The sequence below is a fragment of the Monodelphis domestica genome, chromosome 1 (genome assembly GCF_027887165.1).
Source record: "Monodelphis domestica isolate mMonDom1 chromosome 1, mMonDom1.pri, whole genome shotgun sequence".
In the NCBI taxonomy this organism is placed as follows: Eukaryota; Metazoa; Chordata; class Mammalia; order Didelphimorphia; family Didelphidae; genus Monodelphis; species Monodelphis domestica.
In genome coordinates, this window is record NC_077227.1 from 141,804,880 (window position 1) to 141,818,839 (window position 13,960).

Below are 13,960 nucleotides of genomic sequence, written 5' to 3' on the forward strand. Positions count from 1 at the left end.
AACACCTACTATGTCCCAGGCACTGTGCTAAGTACTTTGCAAATATTATTTCATTTGATCTTCAAACCAATTCTGGAAGGCAGGTGTCCTTCATTTTTGCATTGTACTGAGCAAATCTAATAGCAAACATGGCACAAGATAACCACCAGGCATCAAGTGGATCATAAGCCTTGTATGAGCTTGCTTTATCAATTATGGCCTATCAAATTATTCATGTTGTGGAGCTTATTATAGCTAATACAATAACAACCAGAAAATAATAATAATCTAGAATGTATTCTTATATATCCTCAATTAATTATATTATATAACAAGATAAATAAATATTCCACAAGATAAACCAATCCCTAAAAACTTGTAGAAGAAAAATAGATTTTATTTTTTTCCTTCCAAAATTTTTCTTGGGAGAATATTTTTTTTATTTCTCAGATTTAATTTTTTTCATACAATCTCCTTATTTTTTGGGAAAAGTGAAATTAACACCACTAAGTCTAAGGTAAGCATGAATCTGTAACTCCTTTTTTAAAAGTTGGCAATAATTGTGTGGCTTGGAAAATGAGTTTCTTTCCAGATGAAGAAACTTGAAACATGTCTTCTGTGTGAAAATTATTGGTACACTCTCAGAGAACAGATGGAACAATGAGAGGGGGTGGAAGAGGATGTCGTATCGGTATGTGGGTTGCACAGTTGAACAAAAAGGCTGCCTTAAACATACTGAAAATAGAAAATAAAAGTTTACCATAGCATTCTGCCTGGGAAGACATTCTTTTGGAACATTCTACAGTGCAACAGGTACCTTCATAAAATGCTAGAAAAAAGGAAAGTCTTTGCAGATACCTCTCGAGTACATCCAAGATATATCTTGGACTTAGCCAGGACAAAGTGCTTATATGCAAGACTTAGCAACTATCCTCTCACCCTCACCTTCAGTGAAAGAATGAACACTATTTTTCCTCTTTGGGGAGTAACTGAATTAAAAAAGTAGTGCTACCACATCTTAGTTACTTAGATATATCCATGATTTTGTCATTTAGTCACTTTTTTAGACATGCCCAACTCTACATGACCTCTTTTTTGTGGTTTTCTTAGCAAAGATTCTAGAGTGGTTTGCCATTTCCTTCTCCAGCTCATTTCACAGATGAGGAAATAGGTAAACAGGATTAAATGACTTATCCAGGGCCCCACAACTAATAAATATCTGAAGCTGTATTTGAACTTATTTCTTCCTGACTCAAGGCTTGGCACTCTATCCACTGTGCCACCTTGCTGCCTAGTTTACAATAGCGAGTCATAAAATAAATATATGCCACAGAATTTTCTTTTGCAATAAGTATCTGCATTGAAAAGCAAATGTCCCACTGCTGGGTTTATAACCCAAAGAGATTATAAGGAAAAAAGACATGTACAAAAATTTTCATAGCTGTGCTCTTTGTGGTGGCAAAAATTGGAAAATGAGGGGATGCCCTTCAATTGGGGAATGGCTGAACAAATTGTGGTATATGTTGGTGATGGAACACTATTGTGCTCAAAGAAATAATGAACTGGAGGAATTCCATGTGAACTGGAACAACCTCCAGGAATTGATGCAGAGTGAAAGGAACAGAATCAGGAGAACATTGTACACAGAGACTGATACACCTTGGTACAATCTAATGTAATGGAGTTCTCTACTAGCAGCAATGGACAGGACAGAATACACAGGACAATTCTGAGGGACTTATGAGAAAGAACGATATCCACATCCAGAGAAAGAACTGTGAGAGTAGAAACACAGAAGAAAACCAATTGCTTGATCACATGGTTCAATGGGAATATGATTGGGAATATAGATTCTAAACGATCATCTTAGTGCAAATATCATTAATATGGAAATAAGTCTTGATCAATGACACATGTGAAACCCAGTGGAATTGCATGTTGGCTATAGGGTAGGAGTCGGGGAAGGGAGGAGAAGAAGGAAAGAACATGAATCATGTAACCATGGGAAAATATTCTAAAATAATTAAATAAAAATTTTCAATTCAATAAACTAAAAAAAAAAGCAAATGTCCTTTATTCTGGACCATTGAGTGTTGCCCTTGAGGGATGCTGACTCTAGTACCAGATTTGAGACTTGGCCAATATAATATATCACTCTCCCTCGATCATTTTCTTTTAGTGATTGGACATTAGGTATAAAACCATCAAGTCAGACTCCAACATTTTACAGTTGAGGAAACTGAGACCCAGAGAGATTAAATGACTTAAGAAGACAGAGGTAGTAATTAGCAAGCCTCAATTAGAACCCTAGTTTTCTGGCTTCTAATCTAGCATAGTGTTATATGCCTTAAAAATGGTTCCTGGAAGCAGGTTAAACCAATAGATTCTGGAGCTCTATTTAGGGTTTTTGGCTTCCACTTGTTGGAGAATTCCCACTCACTTTCCTACACTAATTCTTTGGAACTCCTGACCAATGAGATGGGCTATTCACATTGTGAGAGAGAGGCATAACAGCTAGTCATCCTGCGTATGGCACTGATGCTCACAGGACACCAAAGGGAAGCCCTCTGACACACTGGATAGATATGTTATAGAGACTTTGTGGGACCACATGGATAAATATCACATGTGAGGAGGAGGAGAGGGATAGTTGCTATCTTCACCATAGTCAGTGGATATGCAAAGAGGTATATATCACCCTAGATCACAAGGTTTATCAGGTTACTTCAGTGTCACCCCTAACTCCCCCCAAAACCCTTATTCTTTACCTTTACATTGATCCTTAGCCTTCACATTCTGAAAAAAAAAACAACCCTAGAATTAGTTAGAATTAACTCAAAACTCACACTTCCTTCTTGCCTCACAGTTTCTAACATTCACATTAAATCAATATATAAAAAGTCATAGGAACATTTTTCCTAAAATAATTTTATTATCAAAATAATAAACCAGGTTGTTTCTTGTCCTTGCTTTCTCAGCCCAATAAACCTCCCCAAACTCAATAATCCAACTGGAATCATTTGTTTACCCATTCTGGCTAGATGAACAGGTGCCATTTTGCTGAGACTAAGTTAATAGGCATCGCCACCTACTGGTTTGAAGCCGAATCACTGACTTGGTGTTTCTGAGCAAACAATTGTACTGCTGTGATGACTAAATGCCGCAGGCATTTGAGGATAACCTTTCCTTCCCCTTTCTTTCCAATACCAAATAAGGGGGCTCTCCCCTCTCTCTCTTCTGCTGGGCCTCTGGGGGTTTGGCCAAGAGGAGTGGAAAGGATAGAGCTTAGGAAATGTGTGTATAAATACATGTTCAGGGCTCACACAACTGATGAACAATATGAAACAGAGAAACTGGTGTCCAGAACCCCCCCATCTCCTCTTTCAGCTTTCTCCGGGAGGCACAGGAAACCCTACAGCAAAAAATCTTCCCCCAGCCTCTTTTTAGCTTATTGAAAGTCTATGTAAGCGCCAAGACTGAGCTCTTCCAAGAGCCTACCTCTTCCAAATTATTTGATTGGCTTTTTTCCCCCTTCATCAAGAATCTTTTCCAGGTCACCACAGCCAGAAAGATCCATTTCTCCTCTGGACTCTTTTGAAATGCATTGCCTATATGAATTATTTCACAGTTATCATATGTTATACAATACTGTTGTTACTGCTATAGAGACCCTATCTTAGGTACCTAGGTGGGACAGTGAAGAAATTGTTGGACCTGGAGTCTGGAAAACCTGAATTCAAATCCATAATCAGATACTTCCTGGCTGCGTGACTCTGGACAAGTCATCTGGGCTCTCTTTGCCTCAGGTTTCTCATCTTTTAAAAGGGGATTATAATAGCAATTGACTCCCAAGGTTGTTATTATGAGGATCAAATAAGACATTTACACAGGGCTCTTCAAACTTTAAAGTGCTATCTAAATGCAAGCTGCTATTATTATCACGAATTAGGCTATCATGTAAACTTCTAGAGCAGAAGCCTCTAAAGTAGGTTGCAGAAGAACCTCCACTGGAATGAAGGAAGAAAATAGAATGTCTACAACTATTATTAAAATCTAAAAATATGAGAACTATATTGAGATTTATTCATGTAGATGTACATATACACATATGCACATATACATATTCACTTTGGCCCATTTGTTTAGTTATTTTTATTTTAACAACTATTTGTCACATATAATATGTTGCTATTGAGTTGTTTCAGTCTTATCAAACTCTTTGTTACCCCTTTTGGAGTTTTCTTGGCAAAGATACTGGAGTGGTTTGCATTTCCTTCTCTGGCTCAATTTTTACAAATGAGAAACTGAGGCAGAATTAAATGACTTGCCCAAGGTCACACAGCTAGTAAGTGTCTAAAGACAAGATTTGAACTCATGAAGATGAGTCTTCTTGATTCCAAGCTACTAGTGTCATCTATGCACCCCATCTATGGCATAAGGTATGCTTAAGAAAAAGTGGGAATTCTGTATGGCTGAAAGTCTGGCAGTAGCATCCTCATCTTCTTGCTTACTTTCAGGCCTTTGCAATCTATTTCAATTTGCTTATGCCCAGTAAAGTAGATGTATGAATTGTATGAAAATGAAATCAAACCTCATGAAATGGAAAAATGGTTCAAAAAAATTCCTACAAAGAAATCATTGATTGAAGGTAATATTAATTATGTGAGCACAAAATGAACAATAAAAAAATGACAGAATTGACTCATTTACTCCAATATAATATAAGATCCCCACCACATCATCAGGTTTAAAACAAAGATGTCGCCCCCAAAATTCAAAACCATCAAGATCATTTTAATTTCAATTGACTTTTGCTATTATTAACATTGAACCTCATCCTATCTGCCATTTTCTTATTGTTCAAATCTGGCCTCAAACACTTCCTAGGTGTGTGACTCTGGGTCCCATTTGCCTTTCTGTCTTACAATAGTTACTAAGATAGAAAGTAAAGATTTAAAAATAATAATAATAATAATACATTCTTGTTGATTTGACTAGCTGTGACACCTGAGTAGTCACAATCTTTCAACCTTAATTTCTCTATAGGCAAAATGGGATTAATAATAATAATCATCCTGATATCATATATTTATTGTGAAGATCAAATGAAATAATATATCTATAATTCATATGGAAAACCCTAAAGTACTATACAAATAAAGCCTAGCTTTTATATATTAGTTATTATCCTAAATTTTTATTTGTATTATAATAATATATTGGTACATTTAATAATTTAGACATAAATATAAATAGTATATATTGAGGCCATGTGCTTAAAATTTTTTTTAATGGTGAGGATTTGTGATAAAAAATATTCAAATACCACTTTCCTAAAGAATGAGAACCCTGTGTTATATTCTTTTGCATCTCTTTAGGCCAGATTTTGCACTGAATATTTGTGGATTTTTTGATTGATCAGTTCCACCAATGCCTGCCCTGGTTCTGCTCTGAAACTATGAACTTTTCTGGGTCTTAATTTCCCCTTTTGTAAAATAAGAGTTGTACTAAGCCTCCTCTTGCTTTGCATAGTTCAGTCAGTCAGTTAATAAGCATGTGCCTGGCACTGTGCTAGTCACTTGGAATTCAAACACAAAGCAATACAACCCCTGCCTTCAAGGAACTTACATCCACTCAGTGCCTCCACTCAAATATAGCTACTCCATCTCCCTTTCCTTCAGGGTTCAGCACTCTGCTAAATGATCAAAGAAACAATAAGGTATTGGTACTTGCTCATTACCTAATAATTCCTTACTTCTCCAGGTAATTTCTTTGCATTCAACAGGGACCTTTCTAGAGAAAAATATATTAGCCTACACTTAGTAACAAACCTGGGGTAAGACCCCTAATCCAAGCCCTTTTTAAATGTCACTCTGAATCTTAAATTTGGAAGGGACCTCCAGATGCCACCAAATGCCACCTTTAGAGGAATCCTCTCTAGGATGATACCCAATAATTAGTTGTCTATCATTTGCTTGAAAGGCAGCATAATATAATAGATAGGTCACAGACATTGGGATCAGGGAGAGCTGAATTCAGATACTGCCTCATTAGTTGTATGATCCTGGATAAGACATTTCATTTCTCTGGGCCTCAGTTTCTGTACCTATAAAATGATAGAATTGGACTTTATGGTCTCTAAGAACCCTTAGTTCTAAATCTATAAACCTTTGAATCTCTGCCGAGGGGGAACCCATTCCCTCCTGAACTAGCTCATTCTACACAGTGGTCATCAGTCCTGCTCAAATCCATAAGAAAACAAAGAGGGCTGTTTAAAAGCAGTAAGATTATTGACTGGACACATGGGATGAATCAAGATCTATATGACCTATCCAACCTTAAGATTAAGTTACTGAATTCTTCTGTGCCTCAGTTTCTTCATCTGTAAAAGGAGGAAGTTGGACAAGGGTATCTTTAAGGTCCTTTCTGACTTTAAATGTATGACTCTATGATCTTGTAGTTTACCAAGTACATTGTTTTTCTTGTTTTCCAAATAATGCCACTAAATCTAATCCATTCATTCCAAAATGATTCATTTACCAAAACCTTATAGCTAAGTGTCAAAAAGTCTTCACCATGAAAGAAACATTTACCGAATCCCTCACTATCCTTTAACTGTCAGAGCTTCTCTATCATGCCCTCATTTCTTCTTTTATGTATTATCTTCTTCCCTTAGAAGGACAGACACTGTTTCTTTTTGTTTATATGTATATTCCCATAGTTAGCACTCCATAAACATTCCTTGACTTATTGAAAAGGAAAGAAAAGCTTGCTCTCCATCAAATGTTGGAAAAAACAATGAGTTTGTATTTAATCATAGCTTGTAGGTTTAAGATGTCCTAGCGATGTATTCATGGAGACTATCATCAGTGAGACTATGTGAGTGTGTTGCCTATTGATTGTTTCCTCATCCCACCTACCTCCATTAAGAGTCAGGGTTCCAGTAGATAAGGGTGGCCCCAGTAAAATGAGGGACTGAGGATAGAATGATTTAGAAACTGAACCTCAAAAGAACAGGCCATTATTAAGAAGGGTCTAGGGTCAAGGTGTGTGTGCTCAAGGAATGGGAAGGATGAGGAGGTGGGAAATGGGGTGATGGGATCAGAAAGAGCTGGGAGAAGAAAGAAAATAGTTCTGAGCACAGTTTCATTAGCATCCTTGTGACTTTACTGACTTCTTTATTTGGCTGAACAAGTTCCTCTTGGGCCCCCAGCAGCTGATTCTTATTTGCAGAAGAGCTGACACACTGCTTAGGTATACAGAAGGCAATATTTACTTACCCACTATCAATACTGTCCCGTTCCTCTTTTTTTTTTTTTTTGTAACTTCACACCATGAGCTCTGGCTCTTTCCTTTCCCTTAGGAAGAATACTGCCATACATTTTCCATTCTGTTGTTATTGTTGCAGTAACTCATAATATCATTAAAGTTTTATAGTTGATTTTACCTTTTATATTGGGCATGTCAATGTGCTCAAAGATTTAAAAGTATAATCGCATGTAATCAATAGGAGGAAAATGGAAGGGGCCATAGTCAAAGAGCAAACCATTGGCCAGGCAACAAATAGAAGTCTAGGTAGTCAGTGTTTTGTTTCCAGGAGAAATAATAGGTTCACCCTCCCTCTCATTCCTTACTATGCTCCTCCCTTCTGCCACGCCCCTCCATCCTGTAGGAGTCCAGAGCTGTAGTCCAAGTTCCATTCACAATATCCAGGCTCCAGCCCACGCCAGCACTGCCTGCCAGGAGCAGCAGCAGGATTTGCCCAGAGCTACTTCCACCCCCAGTCCTTTACACAATCCCCTTCTGCAAGCTCCGGGACTTAATCTTTCCACTTCCTGGGAGATAAGGGGCCAATACCACTTGCCAGCAAGCCAAGTAGTACAAGTTGACCCTAGCTCCTTTTCATCCAAGCTGCCATTGAGCCAGCAGGAACCTTGTAGTGTGACTTCAGCTGCAGGTGCATCTAGACTTCTGTTTTTACTCATGCTGCTGGCAGCAGACCCTTAAAGGGAAAGCTGTCATAATTAAAAGCTAGGGCAACAGTCATTTAGTCTGGAAGCTTGCTTACCTTGCCTGCCAGTACAATCAGAACTAAGTGAACTATAGTGAAATCAAAAGAGATTATTTTTCTTGGTAGCACTTTGAGCAGTAATGCAAGCATCCAGTTAGCTTTATTGGTTTATTGAAAGGGTTTGAGCAAAAGACTAGTGAAGCAAAAGTTATGGGTCATCTATTCTTATTCTATCATAGTCACTGACTGCATCCTTCACCCATGACAGCTGAGAGATGTGACCAATCTGCAACATATAGCAAATAATGAACTTCTGAGAAGAACTGGACCAAAGATATCATCAGGGGCATATTAATGAGTGTCCTTTATCACTGTGGGGCAAAAGATTTTTAATAGATTGTACCCTGCTGCTGGTAAGTTCATAATATTTGTATATAAAGGGCAGCCCCTGTCATCCATCCATCCATCCATCCATCCATCCATCCATCTATCTATCTATCTATCTATCTATCTATCTATCTATCTGTCTATCTATCTATCTCTACCATGCTATGCTGCATTTCAACATATGTCAGTCCTGGGCAACTCACCCTCTTGGTGTCTAGGCAACTGCCTAGTTGTAGGATAGTCATGTGCTCATAAAGGGAGTTCCCAATATCAATAAAAAGACAGGCTCAGTCAAAATAACACACTTCAGGGGAAATGTGTATAAATCTATTCATATGTGTGTATACTGAAATACTCCAATAGAGCTGTGATTTCATTAATGTGTCAGAACCCATCCATGTCTGCCCAGCCTATATGATTCTTCTCCATTTCCTTATCTAGATTTAACATGGGAGGTCCATATAACCTACTGGAAGCATTCTTTGTATTCTCCTGATATCAGAAAGGATAATGGTAGAGGATACTAACTGTCCAAAAGGTTACCTATCCCTTTCACCTTCCCGATCAACCCTTCTTTATAGAGCAGGCATCTTTTTGATAACATCCTTTAGTCCACTTCTTGTTGTTTGGTCATTTTTCAGTTGTCCTTGACTGTTCATGACCCCATTGAGGGTTTTCTAGGCAAAAATGTTGGAGTGGTTTTGTCATATCCTTTCCCAGCTCATTTTACAGATGAGAAAACTGAGACAAATGGGGTTAAATTACTTGCCCAGGGTTACACAATTAGTAGAATCTGAGGTCAGATTTGAACTCAGGAAAATGAGTCTTCCTGATTCATGTTGTAACCTGCTCATACCTACCAGTTCCTCCATTGTCTTCTCTATGACATCCAAGTTTAGTGCTTTGGAGACTGGATTATTCCATGACTTTCAGCCATTCTGCATTACTAATAAAACACTGATATTAAAGTGATAGGCTTTTGAGGGCAGCAAGGTGGATACTCCATAGCTATGTGACCCTAGACAAATCACTTAACCCCCATTGCCTAATCCTTATCATTCTTCTGTCTTAGAACCAATATATAGTATTGATTCTAAGACAGAAGGTAGGGGTTAAAAAAAAAAAGCTTAGATTTTTGTTTCTGGCAAAACTTGGAGATCATTAAATGAGCCTTGTATAACCTCCCCAAGGCAATCCAGATCCCCAAGACTTGCAGGACACCCCTTGTTGTTTGTCTATCTAACTGCTTGGCTTAATCTGGACAATCCTTCATGCACTTTATTTTTCCTGTGTGGATGGTTAGGCCAAATTCTTTTGAGAGGTTACAGATTTCTTCCAAGACACTCTGCAGCATTCTGGGGCTTGATTAATTCTACAAAATCTTATCTGCAAACAGGAGTATCTGGAGTATAAATGGATTCCCTTTTCAATGCGGCCATTGCTCTGGGTCTCCTCTATGTTGGCAAGCACCATTGGAAAGCCTACTTTCCTCTCTTTTATACTTGCTCTGCTAATTGTGAGAATTAGACAAGGTTATTTCTGTTGCTACATATTTAAAAGCAATTTTGATGAGCAATTTTGATGTATGGATGGGGGACTACTTGGTAGAATAGAACCTTTAAGCTAATGTTTTGCTTTGCTAAATTAAATGCTTGTTGTTGCTGTTACAGTTAAGTATATATAATCAAGTATAATGGGATCTTGCATTTTCTACCTTTTTTGGTCAATTGTGTGATGATAAAGATGGACACACTATAGAATATCCTTTGTAAAATGTGTGTTTCTATATGTAACTTCATCATAATAGGGAACTCCCAGTATAAAATTTGGTTCTACTGACTCAGATCAGCAAGTTACTGGTAATATCTAGTACAACAGAGACAACTGAGTCATTGAAATATTAAGTGACCTGTTCCTGGCACATAGCTACTATGTATCACAAGTAAGAAGAGGTGCATGAATATATATAATGCATATATGTGCATATATTTATGTGCATCTATTTATGAATATGTTTATATATAAAAATATATGTATATGCCATACATATATATTTTCAAAAATCTCAGACCATAGTTTAAACTTTTATTTTCTCTACTAAGGAGAGATGAGCAAAATGCTTGTCACTTGCTATTTATCCTCTATGCTAAAATTTCCCTTCCTCAAATAATTATATGATTATAAAAACAAGATCATTCTCCTGGTTCTTTGTGAACACTAGGATAATAACTCAATTCCATCTAGTTTATATAGTTACAAAGTATTTGGCATACACTATCTAATTTGTTTTTCACAATAACCTGATGAGATTGGTAGCATGGATGCTATTATCCCTATTTTACCAACAAGGAAAACTGCCTGCCTTCCAGTGAGGCTGAGACTGGGCCAGCATCATACATTTTATACTATCTTCTGATCCTTAAGCTCCTGATCTACTGAATGAATGAATAAATGAAATAGTATTTATTAAATGTTTACTATGTGGCAATCACTGTGCTTAACACTGAAATGCAAATAAAAAGGTGAGACATCTCCTCAAGATATCCATACTTTAATTAAGCTAAGCAACACATAAGATCATAGATTTAGATCTAGCCCAAGGACCTTCTAGGTGGGTGATGGTTAACCAGTTAGAGACCTCATGCCACCCCCCAAAACTGAGTGCACAGTACCCCACACTGCACCCCAGCTACCTTACCACAGACAGGGGAGGGAGGAAGTGGTCCCATTGAGGTTCTGGGCAGAGGAGCAGGTGATGTGAGAAATAGCTTCAGGCATGGTGGAGACTGGGGAGGGAGCAGCTTGGCCCAAGTCTCTCTCTGCCTTTATAAAAATGAACTCTTGTGGGCAATGGCATGTGTGCCCTCTCTGGCACATGTACCAGAGGTTTGTCACCATGGTTCCAGGATCTTCTAATCCAATCCTGCATTTTATAGAAAAAAATCACATTTAGGATTCTGATTGAGGGCATATTATTAAATAATGTATCTTATAAAGTGATAGTAAATTCTATATTGTTCATAAGATTTAGTGCTGGAAAAGTGCTGGAAAAGACCTTAAAAATCACCAAATGCATCTTCCCCCAGTTTTACAGATGAAGGACCTAGATTCAGACAACATGACTTGCCCAGGGTCATACAGTAAACAATAGAGCTGAGGTTGGAAACCAGGTCTTCTGACTAAATCTAGTTCATGTTCCATAATACCACACTGACTCTAATTATGATAAATAATTAATAATAATAAATAATTAAAGAATGTCTTTTGAAAAGTCCTTTGTTCTTTAGATTTGGGGGTTATCATTATCCTCCTCTTCTTCTGCCCTCTCTTTATCATCAAAAAGCATATTTTTCCTGTGTTGATTTATACATCACACTGTGCTGGGCACTATACAAGAAAATTACATTTTTTACAATAACTGGAATTGAGAAATCAAGCAGTAAACTCATATTCATCTGATATAGCCACAAGAAAAGATCAATTGCAGTCCGGAATCTACTTAGGTGGAGAACCTATGACAGTAGTGTGTCATATTGTGAACTGTTCTGAGTCACTTTTTTCTGAAACTCATCTTCCCCATTCAGTTGTTCCCAGAAAATTGAGATATTCAAGTATATGATAATATAGGCTAGTGCAAGTGTATACTGCCTTTCATCTTGAGTAGCTCAAAGAACTTTGGAAATGCTAATGATTTAAGTAACACGTGAAGAAGCTATTATTATACCAGATAGAGATAGAGTCTAAAGCACAAAAAGGGATTTGCCTCATGTCGCCTCATAAGTACATGGCAGGAGATTTCCAAATTCCACTTTTCCAACTGATCTGTCTCTCTTCCTCCTACAGATTTCTGCAGTATCCCCTGTCCCTCACCAGGGCAGAGGTGGGGGGGGGCATGGAGAATAAAGGGGGACAGTTAAACGGCATGCATACCACAGGACAGCCTGCTAACACCTTAGGGTACCTTTTCTTGGTTTAGCTCCAGAAAGAAGTGTTACTAGGGCAGGTCAAGCTGAAAAGTGATAATGGAGGAAATGATAAGGGACTCTGCACACAATGTAAGATCAATAAATGTTGTTGACTAACTATTGATAAGAGGAAACTGAAGAGGAAAACAGATAGGTCCAGCAGCTGCTGTGTGATAACCCTGAAGTACCTACCTGCCTTCTGTCCCAGAATTACCTCTGTCTTCCTAAAATCCAGCCAGGTTCTCTAGAAAGTTTCTCTGAGTCAGAATGGGACAAATCCCCAAGAACAGGTGGTGATTTCATCCTGGCACCTGACTTTTGAGGTAACCCTGGCCCATGTGACAGAGTACACTTAGAGATGATTCCTTGGATTTTACTATCACTGTAACTTGGAGAGCAGTCAACTAGCAAGTGGAGATTCCATCTCCACTGGACCTGCTCCAATCAGGTTGTGTTCTTTCAGACTTTGCCTGTTGTTGTTCAGTCATTTCAGTTGTATCCTACTCTTCATGACCCTTTTGGGGTTTTCTTGGCAAAGATCCTGGATCAGTTTGCATTTCCCCCTCTAGTTCATTTCTGAGGCAAACAAGGTTAAGAGATTTGCCCAGAGTCACATAGCAAAGCAAGTGTCTGAGGCCAGATTTGAACTCAAGAAAATACAGTCTGGAACCATATCTATTGTACATGCCAGAGTATATAATTAGGGTGACCCTTAATTAGAGATAAATGATGCTGGAAATCAATGTTGATTTTCTCCTTTCCCTCTCTTGTCTCTTCTTCTTTGAGGGCAAGAGGAGGTATGGTTATTTGGATCTCTTTGAAATCTGGTATTTGTATCTATCTCCTAAACTTCTGAGTTGCTTCCTAAAACCAAATGAGACTTTGTAGAGCCCTATTTGAGGTGGTTATCAGGCTGACCTCCTAGGATAGTAATATGTAATATGGCCACGTCTGTATCTTCTTTTTATGTTTCTGGCATGAATAAATAAAATGTTATGCTATTCCAATTAATATCTTTTAAATTTACTCAAAAGTTCTGCTAGGACATATCATCTTGGCATGGAGGTAAACAGACCTAGGATCTTGAGAGATATAATCACAGAGCCCTGGTAGGTCCAACCAATCTAAAAAGGCTTCAAGTGACATCTGACAACAGAATTCAAGGGCCAGTCCAGCAAAATCCAGAGATGCATCACCACAGGACTTGCCATCAAGTGATAAATTTCTTTCCTTTTTTTTGGCCACAAGTCATAAAACTGTTTCTTGTTGCCATGCAATCTGTTTTTTGGCAGAAGGAGTACTCACGGTTATAAAGTTACAGGTTCTTGAAATACTATTTCAGAACAGATCTTTGAAGTTAGAAGACTTCAGAGAATACTCTCCTGCTTCCTCTTTTGCTTTTACTTATCAGGATACTGCTTATTTGCTTCTCCCAACAGAATGTAGCTCCTTGAGGACAGAGACTGTTTTTGCCTGTTTCTATAGCTCCAGCCCTTAGCTCAGCGCTTGATAATGCATTTAGTTTATTAAATGTTTGTTGATTTAAATTGAATTTCAACCAGTCAAAAGCAAGTACTGCTTTCCCTAATTAATTCAGGTGAAGTGTGTTTTGCCATGT